This window comes from Eschrichtius robustus, chromosome 5, assembly GCF_028021215.1.
Source record: "Eschrichtius robustus isolate mEscRob2 chromosome 5, mEscRob2.pri, whole genome shotgun sequence".
In the NCBI taxonomy this organism is placed as follows: domain Eukaryota; kingdom Metazoa; phylum Chordata; class Mammalia; order Artiodactyla; family Eschrichtiidae; genus Eschrichtius; species Eschrichtius robustus.
The window spans coordinates 69409708-69418923 of NC_090828.1; positions in this window are offsets into that span (position 1 = coordinate 69409708).

The window sequence follows — 9216 nt, forward strand, 5'->3', positions numbered from 1 at the left end:
TGAATTATCTGGAAATGTAATGATGGTTTGGTTTTGGGTTGAGTTGTGTTCTCCTCAAATTTTTACGTTGAAATTCTAACCCTCAGTGCCTCGGAATGTTCATCATTTTGAAATAAGAATGTTGTGGATGTAGTTAAGATGAGGTCATGTTGGAGTAAGGTGGGTCACTAATCCAATATGACTGGGGTCTTTTATAAAAAGAACCTCATGTGGAGGGATAGACATGCACACAGGGAGAACACCATGGGGACATGAAGAAAGAGATCAGGGCAACGCAAGTCCAGTCAAGGAACACCAGAGATTGCAAGCAAACCACCAGAAACTAGGAGGGAGGTATGGAATTGATTCTCCCTCACAGCCCTCAGAGAGAACCAATCCTGCTGACACCTTGATCTCAGATTTCTAGCCTCCAGAGCTGTAAGACAATACATTTCTGTTATTTAAACCAGTCTGTATTACTTTGTTAGGGCAGCCCTAGGAAACTAACATAATTACAATTTTCCTTATACTGTATGAGACCTTATACTGTAAAAGGATTTTTCCATTGCAAAAAAGCAGTTGTGAAATATTTTGAACTTTCCTGTTTAGATGAACACTAAATATCATTATTGTTAGAAATATCCCAAAGTCACTTGAAGTTTTGTTCTTTCAGAATATAAAATGTGATATATATCAACTTCTTTATTCAATAAATATTTATCCAGCTTATAAGGTACCAAGCATTGCTATAAGTGCTGGGGAAACTGTAGTGAACAAGTCACATAAGACCTGTATTTATGAAACTTAATATAAGTAACAGAGGAAAACACATAATAAACACATAAATAGATTTTCAGATTGTGTTACATCCTATGGAGGAAATATAGAGTTGTGTATTACAAAGTAAGAAGGGTAAGGCATGGAGAATGGTTAAAGAAGGCCTGTCTGAAGAGATGCTATTCAAACCAAGACTCGAAGATTGTGAAGGAGCCAACCAGCTGAAACAGTGAGTGCACATTCTGAGCAGAAGCATTAGTAAGTGCAGTCTGTGAGATAAGAATAAATATGACCTGTTCAGAAAGGAGACCAAGTTGGCTGGAACAAGGTGGAGAGTGGTTAGAGAAGTAGACCAGGAACAAATCATGTACAGCCAGAGAGTGGACCCTGCCGTGGTTTGGCATCTAGTGTCCATTTCTATTTTTCCTGGTAAGGAAACACAATTGTCTTCTGGGGGAACTAGTTCCTCCCTCAATCTCAGTCCTGTGCAGAATCTCAGCTTGGATCTCTCCACCCAACTTTCCCAGAGGTAGATACTTGACTTGGGCCTGGCTAAGAAGCTTTCATATTACTCTGTCATATACCTGTGACCAAATCAGAGGAGGAGCGATTCCTAAAGGTGAGACATACTCTCCTCTGCAGCATGAGAACCAGGCATTTCATCGTCATGTAGATACCTAGTTATGATGCAGAGAGCCAGCCAAGAGTTAGAGAATGGATTCTCTGGAATTCTCTGGAAACCTAGACATCATCTAGGTCCTTCACTCAGGGAACTCTGAAGCCAGATCTATCCTGATGGGACACATCTATTTTGAGTTGGGTTTTCGGTCTATTAAGATCATAATAGAGGTTATATGTATTAATTCTTCTGTATTAATTATATTGTTTTAATCATTTTCATTTTTTCTACTTATTCAGCCTTTGAATGATACCAGTATTTTTAAATCTCTCACTGCAATTGTATTTCTGTCAACATTTCAATGTATATTTCTTCATTACGGCTTATACCATTTTTGATATAAAATGACCTGCTTTGACTGGTTTGATTATTTTGATCTGAGTTCCTGTTGCTAGTAGGAGAGGCCCAGCTTTGCTTTTTTTTTTTTTTTTTTTTTTTTACTTTTAGGCCATTACCCATTCTCTTGTTTTTATAATTTCTTTCTTTCTTTTGTTCTTTTATTCTTTTGTTTTTTTTGAAGTATTTCATGTGAATTGATTATCATTAATTTTTTCTTTTTCTTTTTCTTCTTTTTTCTTTTTAAGCAATCTGAATTCCTACCCTAATGTGCCAGGCCTTACATGCCCTGGTTCTTCAGTAACTTCTGACTTCATGGGCAGATATGACCAATCTCATTGCTGTAGCTACCCTGGTCTTCTTGCTAATCTTTAAATACTCCTGACACATTTTCTCTTTAATATGTACCATTATCAAGCATACTTCATGTTTTACTTAATTTATCTTGTGGATCACCAGGCTCTCTTAGTAAAATGCAACGCTATGAGGGAAGAGACTTCTGTCTGTCTGTATACATAGGACCTAGAATATTGCTTAGTGTTTAATAGGTACATACAAATACCTGTTGACTGAATGAATTGAAGATATATATATGCTTTTTAAAGCTATAATATTTAATTTTGGCATCTATTTCTATTATTTTGTGCTTCTGAGCTGTTCTTTTTTTTCTATATATATACAAGGAGTCTTTTTTTTTTTTTTTTTTTTTTGGCCATGCCACATGGCTTTGTGAGATCTCAATTCCCTGACTAGGGATTGAACCTGGGCCCTTGGCAGCGAGAGCTCGGAGTCCTAACCACTAGACCACCAGGAAATTCCCAGTAGTCTTATTCTTGTTTGCTTATTAACTTCTGGAATTATTTCAAAGTTTGTCATATGCATTTTAGTTAAATGAATGGTTTCCTTAAAACTTTTCTGTGAAATTTATAAGCCAACATTGTACTGTGGAATGAGGAGATTAAGGTTAAATTTTTGCTTCAATACCTCCCAAATTTGTGACTTAGGCAAGTTCTTTAACCTCTCTGTGACAACTTCCTTATCCAGCTCCACAACACATGATATAAAATAGTGGAAGAGAAACACAATACCTATAAGAAAGGCACCTGGTTGGAAAACAGCAGAATAGGAAATGCAGCAGTGTCTTCTCCACAGCATATATTTCCTGCTGAATAGAAATAGTTGAGTCCCTGCGTGCCAGGGGAATAGGCTTCTGCGTTGTCTCTGCTCTCAAGGGAGAGGCTCCTTCTCCACTGTCCTCCATGACCACAACAGAGAGGGTTCTTTCTCTGTCTACACTGCTTTGGTAGTCCACTTCCTGTTGTGGTGAGTCGGTGGCCCTAGGATTGAACATTTACATGTTGTTGTCAGGTCTTTAAGTGTATTTCATCAATTGAGTCCTCTCAAAAACTTAACAATCTTCTGTAATACTTATTTGTTGGGCTAATAACTACAACCAAGATCTTGACTACACTCCTTTTTCTCCCCACATCTAACCTTTAGTTTAATGGCCTCTGCCTTGAGTCCAGGAAATAATGACCACGAATCAGATTTTCTTCTTAACCAAGTTTGTTCATTCTGCCTGGTGAAGAATGCCCAATGAAGGAGCCCTAGAATAGGCATGAGTCTCACTCTCAATAATCATATTTGCTGCAAAATTGCTTACTTCCCGATTCTCTGAAGGTATGAGCTTCAGCTCAAGGATAGAGAAATTGGTTTTATAAGCCTGGAAAAGCACCATATGAAGGGATTCAGTCTGCTTAGAAGGCCTGTTATAGACAGAAAGCATGTTCCTTCTCAAGGTTGCATTTTCTTTTGTTTCTCCTTTCAGCTCAGTCTTCCTCAGGCTGAATTTCTCTCTGTTGTATAGTCCTTTGCTGAAAGCCACAGTGTGAAACGAACTCATCAAACATTTTGAATTTTTCATGTTATTTTTTCCTACTTCTATATCTCTCTAGTAGGAGGCCTGTTATGCTAGAAATAAAGCAAAAATGGTGGGGGGGTGGGTGTGAAGGTAGATAATGACTATTGATTAAAACAGTCAGCGAAGTCTGCCTGACTCAGGGCTTAATAAATGTTTATTGAATTATTTTACTTGGGTTCATAGTTGCTTCTGACAGCTCTTAACATTAACAATGTTTTGTTATTTTAAATATCTTTTCTTAAACTCTTTCTCCCCTGATGCTTGCATTAATTAGTATGGTCAGGCTGCCATTTGAAATACCGCAGGTTGAGTGGCTTAAAAACACATAAATTTATCTTCTCACAGCTCTGAAGGCTAGAAGTCCAAGATAAAGGTGCCAGCAGGGTTGGTTTCTGGTGAGACCTCTCTGCCTGCCTTACAGATGGCTGCCTTTTCTATGTGCATGAGTGGGGAGAGAGACCCAGTCATTGGATTAGGACCCACCCTTATAACTTCACTTAATCTTAATTACCTCCTTAAGGAACCTATCTCCAAATACAGTCACATTGAAGATTGGGGCTTCAACTTATGAATTTTGGAGAGGTACAGTTCCATCTATAACAACCCCGTTTTTAAGCAAAATTTTATTAATATGTAAGTTTCTCTTGGAGTATCTGTTGCTCTCACTGCAAACGACACAGTACCACTTACAGGTCAGAGGAATTGCTCAGTAGTATTGATGAAATGGGAAATCTTTCACACTGAAGCAGATTAACAATAATTAATATAGACTGTATTTAGTCAGAGGGTTAGAAAGGTACAATCACATGATTATTATGCTTGAAAATGTATGTTGAGTTGTTAATATGTGTGTTGAGTTTGCAATATGCCAAATTAATAGAAAGGGTAAAGGAGGTCTTAGTAAGATATAGGAAGATACAAGAGAAAGTAGGAAGAAACTGTGAGGATTCTGCATTCTTGTAACTGTGAAAATGATGCATTCTGGGAAATATTAAGTCTGACCAAGTAGGGTAAAGGCTTCAATTAAGAATGGACTGTGCCACATATATACAATGGAATGCTACTCAGCCATAAAAAGAAACGAAATTGAGTTATGTGTAGTGAGGTGGATGGACCTAGAGTCTGTCATACAGAGTGAAGTAAGTCAGAAAGAGAAAAACAAATACCGTATGCTAACACATATATATGGAATCTAAAAAAACTGGTTCTGAAGAACCTAGGGGTAGGACAGGAATAAAGACTCAGACCGTAGAGAATGGACTTGAGGACACGGGGAGGGGGAAGGGGAAGCTGAGATGAAGTGAGAGAGTGGCATGGACATATATACACTACCAAATGTAAAATAGATAGCTAGTGGGAAGCAGCAGCATAGCACAGGGAGATCAGCTCGGTGCTTTGTGACCACCTAGAGGGGTGGGATAGGGAGGGTGGGAGGGAGATGCAAGAGGGAGGGGATATGGGGATATACGTATGCATATAGCTGACTCACTTTGTTATACAGCAGCAACTAACACAACATTGTAAAGCAATTATACTCCAATAAAGATGTTAAAAAAAAAAAAAAAAAAAAAAAGAATGGACTGTGCTGGTTTCATTCCTGGTTTCCTTGGTTATCAGACCAAGGTAAGCCATTTGTTATGAGTGCCTAATGCATTCTAGGCACTGAGCATGCAGCAGTGAATTAAATGCAGGTGATGCCATGACCCATATCTCTTCAGCCTCTGGCCATAGAAGGACAGTTCCTATGCAGGTTGACAACTTTTCCCAACTTTGCTTCTCAATCTAAATGTCAGGCTTTCTCCAGAACTCCAGAAATTGTTCACCCCACAACTGACAGCCCAGGAGAACTGGGAAGGGAGCATTATCAGGAGAAATCCCCTCAATGAGAGAATTCTGACATACAGTCAATTGTGCTGTAATGCTTGTTTTGAAAATGTGAATTTGTTCCAACACAATATATTAAGGAATGATTTGAGCAGATTCCCAAATCTTTTGTTTGTTTATTAGCATGACTTCTTCCATGAGGAGCATTAAATTAGGGATTGGCAAACTCCAGCCCATTGCCTATTTTTGTAAATAAGTTTTCATTGGAGCAGCAGAGGCATGTTTGTTTTTTTAAAACCCTTTTTATGACTGTGGCAGTGTCTATATGGCCCTCAATACTGAAAATATTTACTCTCTGATCCTTTAAGAAAAAAGATGATACATACAGGTGGCCAACAAACACATGAAAAGCTGCTCAACATCACTAATCATTAGAGAAATGCAAATCAAAACTACAATGAGATATCACCTCACACCAGTCAGAATGGCCATCATTAAAAAGTCTACCAATAACAACTGCTAGAGAGGGTGTGGAGAAAAGGGAACCCTCTTGCAGTGTTGGTGGGAATGTCAATTGATACAGCCACTATGGAGAACAGTATGGAGGTTCTTTAAAAAACTAAAAATAGAATTACCATATGACCCAGCAATCCCACTACTGGGCATGTACCCTGAGAAAACCATAATTCAAAAAGATACATGCACCCCAATGTTCATTGCAGCACTATTTACAATAACCAGGACATGGAAGCAACCTAAATGTCCATCCACAGAGGAATGGATAAAGAAGATGTGGTACATATATACAATGGAATATTACTCAGCCATAAAAAGGAACGAAATTGGGTCATTTGTAGAGACGTGGATGGACCTAGAGACTGTCATACAGAGTATAGTAAGTCAGAAAGAGAAAAACAGATATTGTTTATTAACGTATATATGTGGAATCTAGAAAAATGGTATAGATGATCTTATTTGCAAAGCAGAAATAGAGACACAGACGTAAAGAACAAACATATGGATGCTAAGGGAGGGGTGGGATGAATTGGGAGATTGGGGTTGACATATACACACTATTGATGCTATGTATAAAATAGATAACTAATGAGAACCTACTGTATAGCTCAGGGAATTCTACTCAATGCTCTGTGGTGACCTAAATGGGGAGGAAATCCAAAAAAGAGGGGGTATATGTATATGTATGGCTGATTCACTTTGCTGTACAGTAGAAATGAATACAACATTGTAAAGCAACTACACTCCAATAAAAATTAATTAAAAAAAAAAGATGATAATCCCCAATTAGGTGAATGCAGGAAACAACATGCAGCTGACCAAAGCCAAAAAAAAAAAAAAGTACACAAACACACACCTCGAACATCTACCAGTGACCTGCATATGTTATGAACCACACCCAGTCACTCCTAGCCTTACAACTTTCTATCAGATTTCACGTAATTATTCTTCTACGACTTTGCAGTAACTCACAAACTGCAACCCTTCCACAAGCCAACATCAGGCCTTCGAAGTAAAATGCCATATTTATTGTAGATTTTACGTATTTCTTAAACTTTTAGCATGTGTGATGCACCGTGCTACCATTTTTTTAAAAAAATTTTATTTATTTATTTATTTATTCATTTATTTATATTTGGCTGTGTTGGGTCTGTTGCTGCGTGCGGGCTTTCTCTAGTGGCGGTGAGTGGGGGCTACTCTTCGTTGTGGTGCGCGGGCTTCTCATAGCGGTGGCTTCTCTTGTTGAAGAGGATGGGCTCTAGGTACACGGGCTTCAGTAATTATGGCACGTGGGCTCAGTAGTTGTGGCTTGCAGGCTCTAGAGCGCAGGCTCAGTAGTTGTGGCACATGGGCTTATTTGCTCTGCGGCATGTGGGATCTTCCCGGACCAGGGATCGAACCCGTGTCCCCTGCATTGGCAGGTGGATTCTTAACCACTGCGCCACCAGGGAAGTCCCTGTGCTACCATTTTTAAGGATTCTATCTTTTTTATGTGTGACTGATGAAGCTTTTGATTATTGTGCTCCTAACTTCATTTTTCTCCATAAGCCCTGTGATTTTTATTCCATGATTTTGTTTAGCACAGTGATTTTTTTTTTAGGAACACATATGCCACATTCTACCAGAACTGGCTGTACTTTCTACACTCTATTTCTAGGAAGTTCTCCAGAAGAGTGAGTCCCAATTGGCCAATCAGTGACTTGCTTATTAACAGACAGATTAAATGGCTTTTCTCTCTTCCCTGGCTCACTTCTCCCACTCCTCCTTTGTGCTTCCTTGGATCACTTTTCATGTAAGCCACTTGCTCCCAAGTCCTTGTCTCAGGCTCTAATTCTGGGGTAACAAATTAAGACAACAGGTTCCTGCCCTCAGGGAGCATACATCCTAATTTAGTAGGGAAACTATGATCAAGCAAATAAATGAGCAAACAACAAGCAAACAAGATAAATACAGATTGGGGTGTTTTATGTAGAAAATAGCCAGGGTGATGAGAGAAAAAAAATGGGAGGTCACTTTAAAAAGGATTCAGGGAAGGGCTCTCTGAGGAGGAGACATTTGACTTGAGCCATGAAGGATGAAAATGAGCCAACCAGGGTAAAATGGTGATGGTGTTATAATGAGAAATACTAGAGGCAAATCACTCAATGGAAAAGGACCGGTGTGGTACATAATGAAGTTATATCAATACTTGAGGATGTGTTGGGCACTGCAGTGCTTGTCATTTCTCTTACTGGTATTACAACAACCAGTATAAGTACACTATGTCTTGATAAAGCCACATTGTACTCACTCTATGGAAGGGTCCACAGGCTGCAAGGCTGAAGTTCACACTTAGCATTTGTGAGTCAGCGTAGGTGGGTAGAAACGCTAGCAACTCACTGCCTCATTTGTTCTCCCTGCCCTTTACTGCTATGAAAATAGAATTTTCAGAGAAAGATAAGAACCAACAAGTGTGGTATAAAACTACAATATGTGGTACAGATAAAGCATCTAAGATGACCCTGGGGATCCTCAAGTCCCCAGTAGAGGGTCTCAAGGAACAGTGATGGCTTTGACATTGCATTGACAGTTATCATGGAGAGTGGTCATAATCATGATGCTGATTGATTAACAACCCTCAGTGCAGAAAAACAAAAAGAAAAATATTCTCAACTATTAGACTCCGTGCCAGTTTGGAAGAGACACACAATTTGAACATTCGTTATAGGACTGGCTCCTAAAACTTAAGGTATCTTATCAAAAAGTAAGGAACAGAGGGAAGAAAGGATGGGTCAAGAGAAATGGCATTCTGAGTGTCCACATGTCATCACTCTTCGGCACATTTTACATGTTATCCTACTCATCTTCACACTAACCATATGTGATAGTCTACCCAACTTTTATATACAAGGAAACTGAATCTTGGGGAGGTTCTATAATTTGCCCAAGTTCACAGAGCTCTTTCAAACCAAAGTGTATCTGGCTTCATGCAGCAGAGAAAAAAATCAGTTACTAATATAGACTGAGTGGATATGAGTAATTTTAAAGAGAAGAACAAACATGGAAAAAAAATGAATGCCAGCTTTAAGACTTCGTTTAGAAAGGATTGGAAAGGAGAGAAGACAAGAAATGCTGCAGTGGGGCCTGAGGTTGTCTCAAATGTATTGTATGGTCTTTAGCAGTGGATTCATTCTTGTGGATCACC